We start from the raw sequence: 23691 nt of genomic DNA on the forward strand, positions 1-23691 counted from the left end.
TCTCATCCTACTACTCAACGGAGATAGAAAGGCAAGCTTTTGATAATAATATTTAACCCTTTCTTTTTAGGAATGGAAAAATGTCTAAAGAAAACCAGTTTGTTCTGAGATTCATCTCTCACCCATCTGGATCAGAAGGAGATTCATAATGCCCTTTCCTGACTGCAAGAGCAACTCTCCCCCACTCACCCTTTACATCATCTCCCATCCCCAATGCCACCCACCACACCTGCATTTGGAACCATTCATATTCCCTCGATAGCTTGGATAACCTGTGCTTTAACTTACACAGGAATTCCTTGGCATGAAAAGGAAGGCAGGCTCATTTCTCACTTCCAGTAAATACTTCATTATTTGCTTTGGTATTTGAAGACAACCAAAAAAAGCAGATTCTTACCAAGTGTTTCCTCAGTAATTACTGCTGGTGTTGTCAGATCCAGACTGCCCTCCTGCCTGCATCTCACATGTCTAGCAGAGAGAGATGAAAAACCTGTGTTAGCCATTTTCACTCTTCCCGAACTGGGAAGACCTAAATTCAACTCAGCTGTCCTGGTTGTCTGGCAATCACCCAGGTCTAAATGTGTCTTTCCTATATTTGGTGCTAATCCTCCTGAAATCAGTTTGGACAGCAGGACAAAGAGCCAGCAACAGAATAAAGCCAGTATTTTTGCCAAGACAACACCTGCCCATCAAAACACCGCTTTCCTTTAATGAGAGCATCCTGTGTGCTTGACAGCTGTCCTGGCTGTCTTTGCCTGGCATTCCCAGAAAGCGTTTGTTTTAGATTTATATTCATTGTTTCTGTGTTCATTCTGTTTAAGAAACACATATGTCCCCCCCCCCAGATATGTTAAAGTGCAGTTTCTGAGAACATGTGATTTTTATTTTGTTAGTTTATGGGCTTTATGTTTATTGTGCTAGTTTCAAATGCAAAGAAAGAGATGTGGGAAGAATGAGTTTGACCTTCAGAAACTAAATTAAACTTTCCTCCCTGCCCTTGATCACCTGTGACCTTGAATGTTCACTGAGTGATTTTTTTGCCTTAATTTGTCCCACTGAAGTAGCTTGAATGGGTTATAGAATTTGACTTAAAGATAGATATGAGTGTTTTTCTCTTTTTTCCCCAATTTAGTTCACAGTAAAATGTGCGGAAAACAAAACTCAGAAAGCACAGCAGGAAAAAGATAAAAGCTTTTTGACCCTTGTATTGGAAGAATGCCCAGGTATTCTCGGTGGTCACCCACCAAGTATATAATCTGGCATTTCCTCATGCTCAGACTAGACATAAAGGGGTCCAAGTTAGGTCCATACTTCCAATGAATGTGGTAGAGTTCCATAGGGACATGAGGTGAAGTTCATACTAAACTCTCCAGAAAGGAGCATCTATGTGATAACCTGTATCCAGGAAAAGCACACATCTGCCTGGTGTAGAGTACAATTGCAGTGGGAAATATTCAGACAAGAGGGTGTAAATAGTAGAGGTGACTGGGTCACAAGAAATAATTCCACTCAGGAGCCTCTAAATTCCCATAAGCCTGAGACTACTTATAAAGCACCTAAACTCAACTCTGCCCAATAACACTGAGGACTGAGTCACAGCCCAAAAGAGATCTTATCCCAGCTTTTGCAAATCTGTTTCTACAGTAGGCACTTAAGTGCTTTGGCATGTTCAACAAGAAGGATCTATCAGGTATAAGCTTCCTGAAATAGAAATCAACATTGACTCCAAGGGTCTGAGACTCTTCAGTCTTCCAGAGGAAACAGGCCACTGGAAAGGACAGTGAGGCACATTTGTGGCAGTTCATTATGAAATCACCAGGAAACTGCCTCTGGTTCCATTGGGAACATCAGGAGAAATTAATGGTTGCCATGCTGGTATTGGGGAGACGAGACATTGCAAAACAGCAACACAGAAATCTCTGAAAATTAGAATCCCATTGGAGGTCTGTCTTACAAGTAAGCATATATTCTTGTAAGACGGTAAGTACCTGCTAGCCTTACATTCTGAAATTACAATAGACAGCAGGTAGAAGATGAGTCAGGTTATATACATGACTATAATCTTGTCACTTGGAGATGGAGGTAAGAGGATGAAGAGATTAAGACTAACTTCAACTACACTTAGCCAAGCTAACTAAAAGGCAGAGAGACTAAAAGACACCACCCAAATCAACAAAATCAGAAATAAAAAGGGGGACATAACTACAGACACTGAGGAAATCCAAACAATCATTAAGATGTCCTTCAAAAGTCTATATGCCACAAAATTTTTGAAAATCTAAATGAAATGGACAATTTTCTTGATCGATTCAGCTTACCAATGCTGAATCAAGACCAGGAAAATCAATTAAATAGTCCTATATCCCCCAAGGAAATAGAAGCGATCATCAAAAGTCTCCCATCCACAAAAAGCCCAGGACCAGATGGTTTCAGCACAAAATTCTACCAGAACTTCAAAGAAGAGCTGACTCCAGTTCTCTTCAAACTATTCCACAAAATAGAAACAGTAGGAACACTACCAAACTCATTCTATGAAGCCACAGTCATCTAAACCTCATAAACACCCAACAAAGAAAGACAATTTCAGGCCAATCTCCCTTAGTAACATTGATGCAAAAATACTCAACAAAATACTTGCAAACCAAATATAAGAAAATATCAAAGATATCTTCCACTATGACCAAGTAGGCTTCATCCCAGGTATTCAGGGGTGGTTCAATATACGGAAATCCATCAATGTCATCCACCATATTAACAAACTGAAAGAAAAAAAAAAACAACACATGATAATCTCCTTAGATGCTGAAAAAGCATTTGACAAAATCTAACATCCATTCATCTTTAAAGTATTGGAGAAATCAGGGATACATGGCACATATCTAAACATAATAAAGGCGATATACAGCAAGCCTATAGCCAACATCAAACTCAATGGAGAGAAACTTAAAGCAATCCCACTGAACTCAGGGACAAGGCAAGGCTGCCGACTCTCTCCATATCTCTTCAACATAGTTCTGGAAGTCCTTGCTAGAGCAATAAGACAGTTGAAGGGGATCAAAGGGATACAAATTGGAAAGGAAAAAGTTAAATTATCACTATTTGCAGATCATAAATAGTATATCGTAGTGACCTCAAAAATTCTACCAGGGAACTCCTACAGCTGATAAACACCTTCAGCAAAGTGCCTGGATACAAAATTAACAACAACAACAAAGAAAAATCAGTAGCCCTCCTGTATATAAAAGACAAAAAGGCTGAGAAAGAAATTAGGGAAACAACATCCTTCTCAATAGCCAAAAATGACATAAAGTACCTTGGTGTAACCTTAAACAAGCAAGTCAAAGACTTGTATGGACTTGGGGAGGGTCATTTGTGAAGAAGAGAGAGGGAGGGTCAGAGAGGCAGGGGAGGAGGGAGGCGCTTATGGGGGCATACAAAGTGAATAAAGTGTAAATAATAAAAAATAAATAAATAAAAGAAAAAAAGTTCAAGTCCAGTATGGACTATGGGACTCTGTCTTAAAATGCATGGGGGTGGGGGACAAGGGAAGGCAGAAAAATAAAAGAGGAGCATAAGAATGACAAAAAACTAAAGACCAAGAAGACCAACTGGCCATTATGTATCCCAGATACTGAGTTTTTGAAGAAGTACTCCAAGAAAACTTTCCTTATTGCATGACAATCCAGACAGTCTGTTGTTGTACAGGATTGTTTTAGCAATTGTTTTTGTTGTTGTTGTTGTTGTTGTTGTTATTTGTTTGTTTTTCTATATTAAAGTGAAGAAGATTATTCTTTCAAATTCTGGAAAGAAATGAGTTGGCATTTTGATGGGAATTGCATTGAACCTGTAGATTGGTTTTGTTAGGATGGCCATTTTTATTATGTTAATCCTATTGATCTAAAATTATTGAGCCCCATATTACACTGATATTTGGAGATGTTTCTGGAAACTTTGCGAAGTAGGACTAAGCTGGAGGAAGTTAAGTCATTAGAGTTATGGGTCTTTGTAATAAATTGTCCTTAGCCCCTTCCTATCTCTGCTTTGCCTCAAATTATCTGTTAGGTGACACATTTTTCCAGCACAGTCTCTCAAGCACACGTGTCTAAGCAACTGTGTAGTGACCTGTGCAAAGCCCTGACCCAAAATAAACATGTCTTTCCTTTACTTGTTCCAGGTTTGTTCACAGCAACACAATTCTGGAAAACAGCAATTAGGGTGAATGAAGAAAAAAGCAAAAACAGACACGTGCTGTATAGCACAGGTTTCCTCTTCCTTTGTTGCTTAGAAACTGTCTTTACTCACCGAAAAGATAAATGAAAATAGTGATGATAGAAAAAATCTAGATAAAAGTAGGTGGTGGGAATCTTCTTGAAACAAATTCTGAGCATAAATGACAAAACATATTGTATGAAATAATGTCAGTTATGGATTGAAAAATACAATACCAGAAATTAAAAGACTGTCTTCTAGGAAAAGTGTACAGAATAAGCTCATAAAGATATCAAGATAGATTCCCATATATTTATAAAATACCCAATTAAAAGCAAACAATTTACTTCCTAATCATTTATTCTTCTAAAGTTTTATATTTATAATAGAATAATTTATTTTTAAATAATTCCGGAATTTTTATTTGTTATAACTGCTAAGTGTGATAGCTGGCATCTATCAATACAGCTTTCTGGGTAGTATGATAGTGATGAGTTTAAAGCCGGATTGGGCTTTTAGAAAAATAAATCAGCTAATATTTATAATATACAAAAGCTTTAATCAAATCATTTATTTAGTAGTATGAGAAAATTTAAATTACTTTTTTATACATACCTTAGAGTTTTAATTAATAATTTAAAAAATTTAAATTTTTATAACTATAACATCTTGCCTGTATTTTAAGAAAACTTTACGGAATATATACATATATATATAATCTTAACATTTTATACATAACATGATTACTGTGACACATTTCAAATAACACTTTTAAAGTACACATTCATGGTTTTCATATGCTGTGTTTGGTGGTGAGGAGAGATGACTCTTATTAGATCATTCAAAAAACTTGTGATATTGAATGTAAATATTTTTTTGGCTGTGACAGTGAATCGGCAAATTTAGTAAGGCTTCTTGCATATAAAAGAGAGCACACATACACACACACTCACGAAATCAAATACACAAATGTCATAATATCATGCAGACACACACCATGTACATACATATAATGTACACACATTTTATGTAACATATACCCTGCTATACCAAACATGAATACACACATATCATGTACACACACTATTCACAAATTCGATGAATACGTACATGATATGTTTGCACATGCAAACGTATCCAGAACACGTACACTGTACATTCACAAAACTTGCATAAACACCATGCACATAACAACATGCTCACATACACTGTGCATATATATACCACAAAACACCTCATTATGCACCTGCAAATAAGCATACACACATACCAACATATCGTGTACACGTACCATGCGCACATACAACATGCATGAACACATTATGTACATACGTTCACATAAATACTACTTATGCATATACGATACATACAGACACCTTGAAAACATACACCATGCATACACATCATTATGTACACACCTATCATACACAGCAGGCATACATGAACCATAATGCACATATACCATGCACACACATCATGTATACTCATACCTTGTATACATTCCACAAAAACACACACTTTATAACATTCACCATGCATACATAATAATGTACACAAGCCATGCACACACGCACACACACATCATGCATAAATATACATGCACTCATACATATGCCATGCACAAGCAGGAATTGCACACACATACTTTCTGTACACACTATACATGCAAATACCTTGAATTAGTCAAAGACACACAGAGACCTGAAAAGGCATATTATAATTACACTAAGTTTTATCATAATTTTTCTGTTCACAGATTCCAATTTTTTTCTCATGGTTTATGTCTTACTGAACCATGCTTATCATTAACCTAACATTGAATCAAATAAAACTGTATAAGATGGCAAACACACTTGTAATATTCTGGAGGTAGAGGGAGAAAGATCAGAAGTTCAAAGTCATCCTGAGCAACAAAGCAAGTCATCAGCAATCCTGGGATACAAAGTACCATGTCTAAAATAAAGATAAAAGGACCCTCTTAGATGTCTCAGTGGGGAACTGCACCCACTCTCAGTCCTGTAACCGTGGAATAATTCTGAGCCCACATAGGAGAAGTAAATAATTCTACAGCTTGTACTCTGACCTCCACCCACACAGCATGGATACAAGGTGCCCCCATTCACTTGCTACAATAAATACATGTATTAAAATTATTTTACAAAGAAAAAATATTGAAAAGAGAACAAATAAACTAACACAAATCTAAAGAATTCCCCCTAACCCTGATGGTTGGCAGGTCTATCTGGCTGAATGTGTCTCTGCTGCTCTGAAGTCACCATTTCACTGAATTTTACACTGTTTTGTAAATAAATAATCGCTCACATAAAATAGGTACAAGTCATTCCATTTGCGTCTATACAACATAGCCCACTGCAAGAAACTAACAAATTTTAAGAGCAATTTGCCCCGGCACTGAAGAACAACAGCTATATGTTTTTGTCTACCCAATTCAAAACCAGCTACGTGCTGGGTGTTCAGCAAGCTCAACCAGTCTTACTTGGACTCTAATCCTTTCACTCCTGTTTGGGGGTTTACTAGTAGAGGCAGTTAATAATGTATCATCCTTTGAAAATGTTAGAATGATGTGCCTTATCAATAATAAACTGTGAACAATCCACTGTCTGGATTCATATTTTAACTCTCATTTATTATTGACCAGTTTGGGGAAACAAAATCAGATTATCTTTTACTTGAATTGTTAAGAGTTCCACATAATATTCATCCTGAGTCTTTTGATAGTCAAATGGCAAAACAAATGAGAAATCAGCAATACTTACATGTAAAATGTTTTTTAAAGATCATTCAGAGTCTTGAATTTTAAGCATACACTGGTTCAGTGATCATCTATCTTTAATAGCTTTATTGTTGCTTTTATGCTTCCCATTTGTGGGGTTAACTAAAGTACAAAGATTTGCAGATTTAAATGAGTGTACTGAGGAATCATTGAAAACAGGGCACACAAGGTTATCATGCTGCATAAAGACAGTTTTCTCTTGCAGAAGGCATAGGTTACTGCTTTGCTTGTGGAGAGATTCACAAACACCAAGACCACTTGATTTTTTTAGAGAATCATTTGTAAGAACTATTCCTTCCCAAATGAATACTACTATAAATTAATGCACTTTATTCAGTGTTGGTAATCTGGTTTGTCACAGAGGGGGAAATACAAAGGCAAGCAAGTTAATAATTTTCAGTGCCTATGACATGCACAGTGCACATCATAACAAAGACACTCTTTGAAATAACATCCAAATAAACATGAAATATAAACTTTTCTGTAATTTCAATGCCCAGAATCAGACTAAAGATTTTGAATTTATTACCTGTGTACATTTCTGATGATATTTTAATTTTGTATATGTGTTTTCCCATTTAAAAAGTACAAAGGTAGCAGACAATCAAATATTCATAGATGAATAAATAAATGGATACTCATGAAATGGTTTTCCATCAGTGTTAATCAGGGTTCTGTGCACACCAGGACTTGCATTCAATATGTGTTAATCACGATTACCAACAAATTCAGGCCTGTAGGGAAGTGTATACAATTTTCAAAGAATATTTTGAAGCTTGGAAAAGGCAAATAAACAAACAAATGAAAAATAGGTAAGCAAGGCTTCAAAGAAGATATACTGAGTTCAAAAGCTTTACTTTTTCTAGTGCAGTCATTCCTTACTCTAGATTTTGCTCAGGTAGAAAAACACACCTTCACACTGCCATGATTTGAGGACTTCGAGTACTATTGGTTTTTCCCACAGCTAAATATAAATTGTAAATCACTAGCTGTTGTTGGCAAGAACTACTGTACTTTGGTTTTTCAAATATTTCCAAACTGCTTTACATAATGTTTAATTTTTTAATATTAGTTACAGTTTATTAACTTTGTATCCCATTCCCTCATCCTCCTTCCCTCATCTCCTCCATGCCCCTTTTCAAGTCCACTGATAAGGGAGGAATTCCTCCCATTGTATCTGACCCTGGTTTTTCAGGTATCTCCAGGACTGCAAGTGGCTTAACAGGGCTGCTTCTCCCTCCAGGGGGGAGGGGGAGGTCAAAGAGCCAGCCATTGAGTTCATGTCAGAAATAGTCCCTGTTCCCATTACTAAGGTACCCACTTGGATAGTGAGCTCCCATGGGCTACATCTGAGCAGAGGGTCTAGGATATATCCATACAAGTTCCTTGGTTGGAGAAACAATCTCATCAAAGACCCCTGTGCCCAGATGTACTTGGTCCTGTGGAGCTCCTGTACTCTCCAGGTCATATTAACTCCCCCTTCTTTCATATGATTCCCTGTACTCTGCCAAAGTGTTGGTTATGAGTCTCAGTATCTGCTTTGATACACTGCTAAGTAGAGCCTTTCAGAGGCCCTCTGCGGTAGGCTTCTGTCCTGTTACTTGTTTTCTCCTATATCCAATGTCCATCCCATTTGTCTAAGTGAGGACTGATCATCTTACCTGGGTCCTCTTTCTTGTTTATCTTCTTTAGGTGTATAGATTTCAGTATGTTTATCATACCTTATAGGTCTATATAAGCTTGAGTTTTTCATCTTGGCCATTCTGATGGGCGTAATGTGAAATCTCAGGGTCGTTTTGATTTGCATCTCTCTGATGGCTAAGGATTTTGAGCATTTCTTTAAGTGTTTCTCTGCCATTCAATATTCTCTACAGAGAATTCTCTGTTTAGCTCTGTACCCCATTTTTTAATTGGACTGCTTGATCTATTGCTTTTTAACTTCTTTAGTTCTTTATATATTCTGGATATCAGCCCCCTGTCAGATATAGGGTTGATGAAGATCCTTTCCCAGTCTGTAGGGTGTTGCTTTGTTCTTATGACAGTGTCTTTTGCTTTACAGAAGCATGAGGTCCCATTTATTGATTGTTGCTACCTAGTTTTATAATCATTGATTATTCTGTCCTGGAAGTTTTAGTGGGACTGCCTTATAATTTTGGAGTTGATTTGTTTGGGACAATTACTTTGTGATATGATATTTTGCACATTTGGAAATACATACTGTCAAGATAACTATAATTGAAAAAAAAGATGGATTGATTATTTTTTATGGTCAGTCTCCCCTGAAGATATGTTCAGAATCACACTGGTTTATGGAAAAACAAAGGTTCTTTTATTATTATTGTTGTTACTATTATTATTTCTACAATTTATTCACTTTGTATCTTACTATGGACCCCCTCCCTCACCTCTTCCCAATCCCACCCTCCCTCCCTCTTCTTCCCCTATTTCTCTCCTCTAGTCCACTGATAGGAGAGGTCCTCCTACCCTTCTATCTGTCCCTAACCCATCAGGTCTCATCAGAATTGGCTGTATTATCTTTTTCTATGGAATGGCAAGGTTGCACCCTCCTCAGGAGGAGGTGATTAAAGAACAAGCCACTGAGTTCATGTCAGAGAAATCCCTGCCCCGCTTACTAGGGATCCCACTTGGAGACTGAGTCTATAGGCTATATCTGAGCAGGGGTTTTAGGTCCTCTCTATGTAGGTCCTTGGTTGGAGTATCAGTTTCTGCAGGGTTTTCAGGGCCCAGGTTTTGTTGTTGTTGTTTGGCTCTGTTGGTCTCCTTTTAGAGGTCTTGTACCCTCCAGGTCTTTCTATCTCCCCCTTCTTTCATAAATTGACCTTCATAGCATCATCTAGACTAACAAGTTTTGAGACTTCATGTCTGAGTATATAGTGTGGGGACTCTTGGGGTTTCTGGGTATATGGAAGAGAGAAAACGTTGATTTCTGGGTGATGGCAAAAGTTGTAGTGCCACTTCTTCAACATCAGTATCTAAATATATGAGATAGCCACTAGGTATTAATTAGTCTGGTAGGGTGTGATTAAACCATACATGTACACATTTGCAATTCACAACATAATCTAAAAGCTGCCATTTTTTCCCCTCTAGACACCAGAGTTCACATAGGAGCCTCTGAGGGGGGGGGTGCCAAGTTTGATGTATTATTACTCCAACCATGATAAAGTTGCAGAATCAATTTTTTCTATTGCTCTCTTATAAACTCCTTGGAGCACCTGCTAAGTTCTAGTCCTGGTTATTTAAAAAGTTAGAATAATTTGCCTTGTGCTTCTCACTTCTAAAAGAACACTGCGGTTTTTAATGTCATTGTCATGCAGTGTGAGCAGAGTGGATCACTGTATTTAGAAACTGGACCAGCTATCTTGATGGATTGTGCTTCACTATGCTTTGGTTCAGTACAGATCCTCAGGGTAAGGGATATTGTTTTAAGCCTTCAAAATTTAATATCTTTGTTGAACGCATAGGTAACCCATGCTGGAAAAGGCTTGCAAAGAGTTCTTTCTGTGCCTGCAGCATTAGCTGTTTTCAGGAACCTAGTATATTAATGAGCTTAGGTATATCGAGTGTTTTTGGTCAAGCCTAGAAGCAGAGCCTGAGATGAAGTATCTATGAAAGTGCTTCATTAAAATAGTATTCGTGAGAAAAAAATAGGTGGAGATTGTGAAGAAAAGAAGCAAGCAGAGATAGGAAAACAACATCAGAAGAGGTGTTTTTTCCAGTTTCTAAATTGGGTTTTTCATGGCAGGAAACTCTTGAGTAAATGTTTATGAATGAGTCCTTCTCAGGAAATATTGTCATGCTTACTATATTATATCAGTTTCTTCTCAGCTATTGGTAGCTCTGGTGATTTCAGTGTCCCAACATCTTAGACATTAATAAGAAGTTAACTCTTGCTAGTCATAAGTTATACTCTGGTGAAAGTGGCCAAAGTATCAAACATTAGCAGCCAAATTCATAAATAGCTTATGAGTGGGGGTAAATAGTCAATTAAAGTGAACATAGTAGATGCCCCAAGGTACTAGGGAAAGGGCAGAGGAGAAGGAGATGGAGGGTAGGTGGGACTGGGAGGAGATGAGGGAGGGGGCTGCAGCAGGGATACAAAGTGAGGTAGAAGTGTTGAGGAACCCTACATAAAGTAGGTTTGATAAAAATCAAAGTCAATAATCAGCATGGTAGGAAGCATAGCAACATCCTGGCAGACATTTTTGCTGGAGAAGGGGCTCAGAGGTCAACATCTTGATCTCCAGAGAGAAAGGAGATACTTTGACTGGAATTTCCTTGAGCATGTACAATCCCAAAGCCCGCCTCCATAGTGACACACTTCTTCCAATATGGCCACAACTACCCGAAAAAGGTAACATCTCCTAATAGTGCCACTTCCTATGGGCCAAGCATTCTAGCACAAGAGTCTATGGGGGAGAGCATAACTATTGAAAGTAGCATATTACTCTTTCTGGCCACAGAGTCATAACATCATGCAAAAAAAAATGCACTCAGTCCAATTTCAAAAGTCCCTTTAGTCTATAACCATCTCAAACTTGTTTAAGTATTTGAAGTTGAAAGTCTTTTCTGAGATTCAGGCAATGTCTTAACTTTAATCTCCTATAAAATCATAAGTAAAAAAAAAAAAAAACAAACAGATCACATATATAAAAATGGAGGAAAGGTAGGGTAATGAGGAAATACTGGATCAATGCATCATTGAAAAGCAGCTAGGCAAACTTCATCCTTGGCATCTCCTCAGATCTCTGACTCCTTTTGGCTTTGTTGACTCCAACACATTTCTCTCTCTTGGGCTGGTTCCATGGCCTGTTAGCAGATTTCCTCAGCAAATATTCCATAGCTATGGCATCTCTAAGATCTTGGGTTTCCAGGCAATATAGGCTGTCCCTTCACAGCTTAAAACAATGGCACTTATGGATCTCCATGAAGTGACACCCCTGGTTGCAGAGGCTTACCTTGGTTTCAGGAGATTCCATTCACACAAAGGTCTCTCTCATCCTCAGTGCAGGGACAGCCCTCCTAAACATCTGGCCTCAGCAATTTTCCTTAGTCATGGAGGGAGATTCTGTAATCTGTTATTCTGTTCTTGATTTTAAACCCAAAGCCATGTGGCCAAAGGTGGCAAGTTCTGGTACTTTCTAGAGCTGGAACATGGTCTGCTTATTATTACATCTTCATCAACCTTCTGTTTTCAATGATTACCTTCACTGCCTAAACTTGTCTGTCCAGAAACTAGCTTTGTAGACTGACCTTGAACTCAAAGATCTACATGTCTCTGTCTCCTCAGTGTTAGGATTAAAGGCTTGCACTACCATGCCTGGACCTAAGTTTTTCTTGAATTTTTTTCACAAGCTGGAAGCTTAGCTGGGTGAAATATTGTCCTGAGATCACCACTCTATAATTTCATTAAGTATCTTTAATCTGTTTATTTCCTTGAACACAGAATGTAGTTCCATTCCAATTTCTGGTACCTCTTTAATCCTTGAACCATAAATTTTATATTTTTCCTTTCTTGGCTTACTATGTTTCATTAAAATGATCTTCATGAGAGGAAACCAGAATACAGAGTGTATGCTAGGTTGTTTTGAGATTTCCTTTGCAAATGTAGTCAATCTTAATCTCTTCGCCTAAGCCTCAGGAAGATTCTTCAAACAAACACACATGCACACACTAAATAAATAAACAAATAGCCACACTCTTTACAAAATATCACAAGAGCAATATTCAAGCAACATACTCTCCTCTGAAACCACTTGATCCAGGTCCCACAGTTGAAATCAGAGTCAACAACACTGTCTTCCATGCTCGTATTAGGATTCACATTAAGGCCTGTTTAAAGCATTTTACTCTTTTCCTAATACAAAGTAAAAAAAAAAAATGCCCCATTCCTCCAAACAACAGCATGCAAAGGTCTATTACGGCAATGCCCCAGTTGCTGGTACCAACTTCTTAGTTATGGTCTTAGTTATGGTTTCTGTTGCTGTGAAGAGACACCATGACCATGGAAACTCTTATAAAGGACAACATTTTAGTCAGGTCTGGCTTACAGTGTCAGATGTTTAGTCATTTGTCATATGGTGGAATACATGGTAGTATCCAGGTAGACCTTGTACTGGAGAAGGAGCTTAGTGCTCTACGTCTTTAGTCTTTATAGACAGGCAGCAAGGTGGAGACACTGTCATTGGAAATAGCTTTAGCATATATAAACTCAAAGCCCATTTCCACAGAGATACAATTCCTCCAAAAAAGCCACACCTACTCAAACAAGCTAACACTTCCTAATAGTGCCAGTCCCTATGAGCTAAGCATAGAAACACAGAGTCTATGGAGCTATACATATTCAAACCACCAGAACTATTTACAACTGCATCAATTTTCCTTCAAATGACAGAATATCAGTCTTCTTTATGTTTACAAAAGTTTCCATTGTATATATAAATATACTATAAGTTCTTCCTCCATTTTCTGTTATTGTACACCTATGTTAGTTCTATAACTTAGCTGTTGTTGAAAGGAGCAGTCCTGTTAGGCCACAGAGGAGGACTTTGCAGCCAGCCCTGAAGATACCTGATAAAACAGGGTCAAATGAAAGGGGAGGAGGTCCTCCCCTATCAGTGGACTTGGAAAGGGGCAGGGAGGAGATTGGGGAGGGAGTGTGGGGTTGGGGAGGGAATGAGGGAGCCGGATACAGCTGGAACACAGAGTTAAGAAAATGTAACTAATAAGAAAAATAAAATTTAAAAAAAGCTAAAAAAAAATAAAATAAAATAGAAAAGAAATTGGCTTGCAACAATTTCTCTAACATGTTGATTTAGAGTCATTTAAGTAAATACCAAATAGTACTACAACTGGTCCAATAGATATTTTTTCAGTATTTGAAGGAACTTTCATACGGATTACTATTATGCACAGAGATTGGATTAATTCATTTTATTGCTTAATATTCATTAAGAAGACTTTTTACTGATTGTAAAATTAGTTGTGATTGATCACACTAACATCGGCAAATAAATACATTTTATGTGCCTTTGAATCCACAGGAAAGCTTGATTCCTGACTTTCTGAGCCTCCTGTACATGGTCGTATTATTTGCTTTTCAAATATAAGCCCACATTATACGGTCACTTGCCTCTGAAGTCATTTAATACTATTTGGTTAATTTGTCTAACCCATTCTTTCCCAGAAACAATGTTTGTGGAAGCATATAGCCAGGTAGAAGCAACCGGGGTTGGTGAGATAACAAAAAGAGGACAGCTGGTCTGGAGAGTCATCGAGACAAACAGTTAATGTTGCATGACCATCACATTTGTTATTGTTTGATATTGGTACTTGAGGTAACTTGGAAGCCAAATATGATCCAAGGTGCCTTGACCAGCACCGAAATCCTTTTACTTGTTTCTTCCGTTTTGAACCTGTTGTGCCAGGTTCAAAAATTAGGAAGTTGAGCTACAGTGAAGTTTCATGGTTTTAATAAATTCAGTCCCTGGATCTGGGGTTCTGAAGGATTGAAACTTAAATGTTGCTTTATGCCAAAAGTTTTCTCAACCAGATGTAGGCTTGGGATACTAGACCATCTGTGCTGTCTTCTTGTGGATTTATCAATATGATTACATACCGATGCATTGAGGGCTACCTCCAGTGCCAATGATATTATTGTGAAGCAATAATGTAAATAATACAAATATAAATAATTTAAATAATATAGATCTTTTGTGGCAAAACACATGATTAATGAATCATGTGCTACAGAACTTAAAAGTCTACACTACAGATAGAACTCAAATATAAATCAAATGCTTCATAGTCACAATAATAACAGAACATATTACCATATTACCATTTGATTATTTTTGAGCTTCTACTCCTTTAAAAGAATTTTTATTTGTTTTCAGGATTTTCTATGTGTGTGTATGTTTGTGTATGTCTCTCTCTCTCTCTGTGTCTGTGTATAAACAAATGCATAGCATGAGAACAGAGCTCAAAGAACAATTTGAAAGAATTTGTTCTCTATTTTGAGCAAGTGGATTCCAGGGAAGGAACTCTGGCCCTCACTCCTCTTATAGTGACTAATATTTGTGGCATTATCATCTACCAATTTAAAAATTAGTTATATAAATATTGATATTTCTGAAAATATTATACTCAATATACTAGTTACCTCTGTGCTACTGTGACAGAATTTCCAAAAATAAAACATAAAATAAATATTTACTTTGGGTAATGATTTTAGAAGATTCAGTGAATGATTTATTTGCCCCATACACTTAAACAAAACATCATGATGTTATCTGCAAGTGACTCAGGAGCATTGTTTCTGTCACTGCAAACCAGGACGTCAGAAGAGTGCTAGGAAATGACCAGTGAAAACCTACTGTGAATGACCCACTCAATCATTCACATTTCTAATCCACAGGACAATGTCATTGAAATTTCCCCAAATGGTGCTATCAGCTTAATAAACTTCTTAAAACATGAGCTGGTAGAAGGAAACTATGATACCTAGATATTGCCGTTCATTATTGAATAGCTGAAAAATTTGATTAAGGAAGCTCCGTGTATCAACCGATTTCTCAGTGCTTCTGTGGAAGTGCAGGATCTCAGCACCTCCTAATGCCAGTAGAGTAAGCATCTACAGAAGGCTAGAAGGTGGTTCCACTAGTGATTGTGAGTTCCCCTAGGGCTTATCTCTGTGGCTCTCTCAGGGGAGAAAATTTGAGACCTACTTTATCAAAGTAGGTTTTACCATGCCTTCACTTCAACAGTCACTTACTAGATAATTCCAAACAAATCCTTTAACTGCTTCATCATTTCATTTGGTCATGTGAAATTACAGATAATAGGACCCCATCAATGACGGTGTTGTTGAATACAAAATGAGATGAGTCATTTGCAAACACTGGCACACTATATGAGTTCATATGAGACAATGCACTTTGCTTGTTATCATAAATAATTGTGGGGGTATTGTGGATTTTATTATGAATCTATGCCACTCACTTTGTTTTATTACACTTTTAAAATATTTGTGTATTTGCCATCTCCAATTCATTTTTCTCCACTCATTTATTTATTCACTCTCCACCCTGATTTTACCCTCTTCTGCTCCTTCCAGTCCTCCTTTCCACACTCCTCTCCCGTCTTTTTCCTCAAAGAAGTGTTAGGCCCCTCCACGGGTACCAACATGCCCTGGCACATTATGCCCCTGAAGGACTAGGCACATCCTTTCCCACTGAGGACAGACAATGCAGTCCATTTAGGGAACTCTAAAGGGAGGCGTCAGAATCAGAGAGGGCCCAATTCCAGCTGCTGAGGGACCCACATGAAGACTGCGCTGCACATCTGCTACATACATGCAGAAGCCCCTGGACCAGTCTATGCATGCTCTTTGGTTGGTGGTTCAGTCTTCTGAGCCCTCATGGGTCCAGGCCAGTTGACTATGAAGGCCTTCTTGTGGAGCGCTTGACCCCTCTGTATCCCTCAATTGTTCCCCCAACTCTGTCATAGGATACCTTGATCTCTGTCTGATGTTTGGCAGTAGGTCTTCACATCTGTTTCCCTGTGGATGAAGCCTCTCAGAAGACAGTTATGCTATGCTCCTGTCTGCAAACTTAGCAGAGTAACATTAATACTGTAAGGGATTGCTTCTCTTCCATTGCGTGGCTCTCAAGTAGGGATAGTTTTTGGTTCTCTGTTCCCTCAAACTTTATTCTGCAGATTTAAAATAAAAACACTTATCTTGAATATGCTTGAGCAGAGGACAAGTACACCCAGTGAATGAGCTGTGTTGGCAGCTTTTTTTTTTTTTTTTTTTCTGAAGGGTGTCTCTAGTGAAAAGTTGCATGGCTCACTGGAGCAATCAAAATTAAAAATGTATATGTGAGTTTTAAACACTCAAAAATAGCTCAGAGTCAAAAACATCATACTGCTTAAAATTTTAAAAGATGTAATTAGCTTCTTCTTGGCAATTGCTGAATATTCTTTGGATTATTGATGAATATAAAATGGTTCTCAACAGTAATTTTTATGAAGTTTTGTTAAATTATAATACAGATGGGTATTTTTTTTTGTTTACTATAATCTCTCAGATTTCTCTTCAAAATATGCATACTTCCTGAAAAGTAGATCTACTTAGACTTAAAAAGTTTGATATGGTTGTAGGTAAATAAAAGTTCTGTCCTTGCAAATATGTGAATGAAAATAACTCTTGTACCCATAAAACACACATGTAAACTGCATTTTACATTTTACAACAAATCTTCCTTATGCGATATTCTGAAATTTTTGTAAATTATTTAAAATTTAAGTATCTTAAGATTTGAAGCCTTTCAGACATTATTACTCATTACTGAGATTGATAGTATCAAGGTAATTTTGCATGTATATTTTCCTTTGTCTAAAGCTATTGAAAGAAAGACGAAAATAAATATGTTACATATACTGGATTGTTTGTAAACACATTTGTTATGTACATGCTAAACTTTGGTCTAAGTATCTAGCTACAGCAGTAATATACAAAACCTTTTGACTATGGATCTTACACTGAAGGAAATAAAAACTTCTTCTCCCCCCCTTCTCTAAGTTTATTTACTTACTTTACATCTCAACTGAAGTTTCCCTACCTTGCTCTCTCCCCAGTCCTTCCAACACTTCCCCCATCTCCTCTTCCTTTGTCTTCAGAAAAGGGAAGGCTTCCCATGAGTATCAAGCAGCCTGGCCATATCAGAATTGCAGTAAGTCTAGGCAGGAGCATCTTCTCCTATTGAGACTATGCAAGGTAGTTCAGTGGGAGGAAAGAGACACAAAGACAGGCAACATATTCAGGAGCAGCCCCTGCTCTCATTGTTAGAAGTTCCACCAAACTCTTAGCCACATTAAAAGAATAATCATACCTCAAGGGGAAAACAGCAAGCTGATTGGAATAATAGATAACTGGTTTTTTTTTGTTTGTTTTTTTTTTACTCTGTTTTGCAATTTGGTAAACATTCTGCAGCTATCAGAGAACACATGGGAACTGGGATGATTGAGGATAATTCACTATGTGTTAAAAGTTATGGATGATGTGTGTAGAAATTTCAAAAGATACTTTTATAGCTCATAGGAGAGACATGGTTGTATAATATGCAGCAGTAGATATGACAAGGTCCAGTGTATAATGAGTTAAGTTTGTAAAAAAGTGACACCTGGCAAGAAATTTGTTATTGTAGTGTTGACTCTAACGTGAAGAAACAGAAGAAAGGCTGTTATGGTATCCTCTCTTTCTGTAGGTTCTTGCTAGTGCTTCACAGAGGATAAGCCTTATCACAAATAAAAATGCCCATCATTGTATACAACTTGTAGGAAGAGCCTAACAGGGGAAACAAGAAAGAAGCACAGATGATCAGATATCTCCCTCCCAAGAAGTGACATTGAAGGCTATACCTCAGTAGATACATCAAGGATCGATGGCAAGCATAAAGTCCTAAGTGATCCCTTTTCAGTGCAGAGGTTATACATAATTGAGAACCTGAGCAGATCAGTATCAGAAAGAACATTTTTTATTACTTTATAAAATTCTACTTGTTCAGATTTATGCTTGACAATCTGTTGAAATCTACCCTCAGCTAGGGAGATCTCCCATGGCTATTTGAACTAAGCTCACCCAAAATATCTGATGCTGAACAAGAAAGGCTTTAAGTTTACATTTACACTGACCTCGCCTGTGTTATCAGTATATTCCTCTTATCTTTTCTCCTGAAACTGTAGCTCTCCCATGTTTCTATTGCTTTCCTCCCAGCTCACTTTCTTTCTCTCTCTCCAAGCTTCTCATCTTTCTTTGTCTCACTCCCCCAAGATTCCACCTTTAGACTTCTCTGATCTTGTGATTTCTCTACTGCTTTATATTGTCAATTTCCCTTTCCTCCTTTGGCCTATACAATCACGAAGATACATCTCTTGAGTACTGAACTATTTCAAAAAGCAAAAGCTACTCTTTAAAGCTGCTTCCTGATATCTTGTCCTCAGTACTTCTAAAAAAGAAACATTGAGCAGGCCTGTTCATTTGCTCACATAAAGGTGAATTTTATGGCCATCACTGTTTTAAAGTTCTACAAAAACTGAATGTCCTAATATCAAACAAGTATTTTTATTAGTGGCCATGTTACTGATATGTCCTCAGTGGAGTCAACTCTACATCCTCTTAGTTTTTCTCTTCATTTTAGAGGAATGGTTATCAAGAGTCTTTTTGTTGTTTGTATAGCATCTTTACCATTTTAGCTACTTCTCTTTGTTCCTTCATAATGTCTTAGATTTTGTTTTAGTTTTGCTTCTATGCTGAAATTCCCAGTAGCACCACCATAGTAATTCCTAAAAAGTTCCTAATTCTCATCTTTATTATGGATATTTTTACTTCCTCTTCCTAACACATCCATATGTAGGATAGACCAGAGCAGTCACTGCTATGTGAATAGAATGTAACTGACAACAGAGTGTGAATTCCATCAGATAAAGCCTGCCTTAGTAATGTAGTCCATTTAAAATAAGTCAAGAGATGTTTAAGTTAATATATTGTGAACTTAATGGGATGGTGAAGGAAGGTATCAGATCACAGACAGAGCACTGCTCAGCAGATAGAGAAGTTTCTTAGTTCATGCTTTGCTGTTATTTCTGGCTACATGTGCTATATAGACATTAGAAACATGGTAAGAGTGAAGAACCTTTACTTTACCAAGTATTCATTCAAAAAATCGGTTGCAAGTGTCCACAACAGTAGGAGGTTAGATGATAGGAAATAACCAGAAGTTTTGTCTCATATCAAAGAGGAAGTAGGGTAAATTCTTTCTGCCCCTTGGGCAGATAGCACTTTAATCTTACATGTCCAAAGGTCAAAATGAGTTGAAGACACAGATGTTACATAAACATAGTATTATTTTAATCTTCGTCTTCATTGAGCCTCTCCTATTAGGACAGAGTTTATCTCTTGAACTATTGGTGATGACAAAAAGATAATAATGGGATATAATGAAAATCATGATATTGAAGATAGCAGTAATGACATGGATGGTGACAGAACCTGACATAGTAAAATTCTCATGGAAGCAGAAACCTATTTCTCTCTCTCTCTCTCTCTCTCTCTCTCTGTCTTTGCTGTTTTATCTACAGCATCTATCAACATGCCAAGCACAGTCTTGTTATTCAATAAATGTTTGTTGAATGAACAGAAGCATGAATGAAAGATGATGGTAATGACTAGGAGTGGTTCAATTCAATTGAGTTGATGATAGTGTATTATCCTCCTCAACACGAGAAAATGTCAGTTTTTGTCTGCTTCAATTGCTTTTAAGGAAATGAACCATTCCAGTGATATCTTATCTCAGACAATTAATTTTCACCTTATTCTGTTGAGCATTATCACCTAGTATTTAGCACATTGTTAATTATCACTTTGTAACCATTTGTAAAGTGTGAAAAAGCCTACTGCAATGATTCCTCTTTCACTAATTGTGTTTTTCTCCAACCCAGAGCAGTGACAAGCAGAAAATAAAGCATTTGTGATAACATATCTAAAATAAATGGGTTGTGACTTTCCTACTTTAAAGAAAATGCCAGTTATTTCTTTGCATGTACCAATAAAAGACAATAAGAAGCTATTATGAAGAACATTGACTTCCCTGAAAACTGCATAGCAAAGTATTAGGGGACAAAAGGGGAAAAGTATGATGCACTAAAAGGATGATTCCAGTAAACATGAGAGAATGCATTCTAGTTATTATGATTATGGTTTATATTTTAAATTTGTTTGAAATTTAGTTGAGGCTAAAAGAATGTAATATGGTGATGACCAAGTAGTATGCCGTAATATCAAATTTTAATCTCACCCAGGGATTTTTAACTATCTTTCAGGCTTAACATGGTGTTCACTTCATTATGTGTATTTATAAATATGACACTAATACAGAAGACTTCAAAACAGTAACCTTAAAATCAATATTAAATTCAAAAATGAAGTATGCAAAGCAGGAGTCACTTGAGGCAAATTGTATCAATACAATTAATTATTAATGAAAATATCATGGAATTCAGGTACAATCTCCAGAGTGTTGATGTTCATTAATAACTGATATACACACCTTTTTTCTTCTTTTTATTAAATGGCATAGTGTCACACTTAAGATTAACCTTTGAGAAACAAATCAGATTAAATCTTACTGTGTTAACTACTCAAATAGGCTCCTTTTTGAAATTTTATTTTATTTTATTTTATTAATTACACCTTATTCACTTTGTATCCCCCCATGAGCCACCCTCTTCCCCTCCCTATCCCACCCTCCCTCTCCTTTCTTCACCCATGCCTCTCCCCAAGTCCAATGATAGGGGAGGTCCTCCTCTCATTCCTTCTGATCTTAGTCTATCAGATCTCATCAGGAGTCGCTGCATGGTCATCTTCTCTGGCCTGGTAAGGCTGCTCCCCACTCAGGAGGAGGTGATCAAAGAGCAGGCCAATCAGATTATATCAGGGGCAGTCCCTCTTCTCATTACGATGTAACCCACTTGGACACTAAAATGCCATGGGCTACATCTGTGCAGGGGTTCTACGTTATCTCCCTGCATGCTACTTGGTTGGAGTATGAGTCTCTGGGAAGACCCCTGTGTTCAAATTTTCTGGTTCTGTTGCTCTCCTTGTGGGGTTCCTGTCCTCTCCAGATCTTACTATTTCCTACTTCTTACATAACATTCCATGCACTCTGCCCAACAGTTGGCCATAAGTCTCATCATCTGCTTTGATAGTCTGCAGGACAGGGCCTTTTTTTTTAACTTTTATTAGTTACACTTTATTCATTTTGTATCCCCCCATTTGCCCCTCTCTGGTCCCCTCCGGGTCCCACCCTCCCCCCCTTTCTGCATGCATGCCCCTCCCCAAGTCCACTGATAGGGGAGGTCCTCCTCTCCTTCTTTCTGATCTTAGTCTATCAATTCTCATCAGAAGTGGATGCATTGTCAGGGTTCTAGGTTATCTCCATGAATAGTCCTTAGTTGGAGTATGAGTCTCTGGGAAATTCCCTGTGTTCAAATTTTCTTCTTCTGTTGCTCTCCTTGTGGAGTTCCTGTCCTCTCCAGCTCTTACTATTTCCCACTTCTTACAGGCCTTTAAGAAGCCCTCTGTGGCAGGTTCCTAGGTTGTTTCCTGTTTTCTTCTTCTTCTGATGTCCATCCTCTTTGCCTTTTGGGATGGGGATTAAGCATTTTAGACAGGGTTCTCTCTCTTGATTAGTTTCTTTAAATGTACAGATTTTAGTAGGTTTATCCTATGTTATATACCTATATGAGTAAGTATATACCAGCTGTGTCTTTCTGCTTCTGGAACAGGTCACTCAGGATGATCCTTTGCAGGTCCCAACATTTACCTGCAAATTTCATGATTTGCTTATTTTTCATTGCTGAGTAATACTCCATTGTGTAGATGTACCACAATTTCTGCATCCATTCTTCAGTTGAGGGGCATCTGGGTTGTTTCCAGCTTCTGGCTATTACAAATAAAGCTGCTACAAACATGGTTGTGCAAATGTCCTTACTGTGTACTTGAGCATCTTTTGGATATATGCCTAGTAGTGGTATGGCTGGATCTTGAGGAAGCACTATTCCTAGTTGTCTGAGAAAGTGCCAAATTGATTTCCAGAGTTATTATACCAGTTTACATTCCCACCAGCAGTGGAGGAGGATTCCCCTTTCTCCACAACCTCTCCAACATGTGCTGTCACTCGAGTTTTTCATCTTGGCCATTCTGATGGGTGTAAGGTGAAATCTCGGGGTCCTTTTGATTTGCATTTCCCTAATGGCTAATGAGGTTGAACATTTCTTCAAGTGTTTCTCTCCCAATCAATATTCCTCTACAGAGAGTTCTCTGTTTAGCTCTGTTCCCCATTTTTTAATTGGATTACTTGGTTTGCTGCTTTTCAGCTTCTTTAGTTCTTTATATATAATGGATGTTAGCCCTCTGTCAGAAAAAGGGCTGGTGAAGATTCTTTCCCAATCTGTAGGAAGTCATTTTCTTTTGATGATGGTGTCCTTTACTGTGCAGAAGATTTTCAGTTTCATGAGGTCCCATCTATTGACTGCTGTTCTTAGAGCCTTATTGTTGGAATTCTGTTCAGGAAGTTGTGACCTCATGAAACTGAAAAGCTTCTGTATAACAACAGATCATTTAGAGGTATCTCTATCCCGGATCTCAAGCTGTACAACAGAGCGATAGTAAAAAAAGTATGGTATTGTGTTGCAGGTGACGATTAATATTTATTATTGGTTTATCTTCTTGTAATGCTGCTGTTAATCTTCAGCAGCTGTATAACCAAATCACCACACAGAGACTGGGTTTTTAGTTAACCTAGAACACAATGTTGGGCAATATTTACTGCCTCCTAAACCTCCAAGCCCTCAGTTTCCTAACATTTAGATTTCCCACATTATACTTGCTTTTTGTGAAATCTTAGGTCTGGTTCATGCTCCAAGTCCTCGAAGCTCTCTCCTCCAGATCTGCACTCCTAGCTCTCTTCTTGCCTCTTTTCCTCCTTCTCCTCCCACTCCTTTCCTGTTCTCTAGCTCCTCCCCTCTTTCCTTTCCTCTGGCTCCTCCCATTGCACAACATTGTATCTAGTTGCTTTATTTGTGTCCTGTTTACACAAGAGTTGAGA

Source organism: Meriones unguiculatus, chromosome 10, assembly GCF_030254825.1.
Source record: "Meriones unguiculatus strain TT.TT164.6M chromosome 10, Bangor_MerUng_6.1, whole genome shotgun sequence".
In the NCBI taxonomy this organism is placed as follows: Eukaryota; Metazoa; Chordata; class Mammalia; order Rodentia; family Muridae; genus Meriones; species Meriones unguiculatus.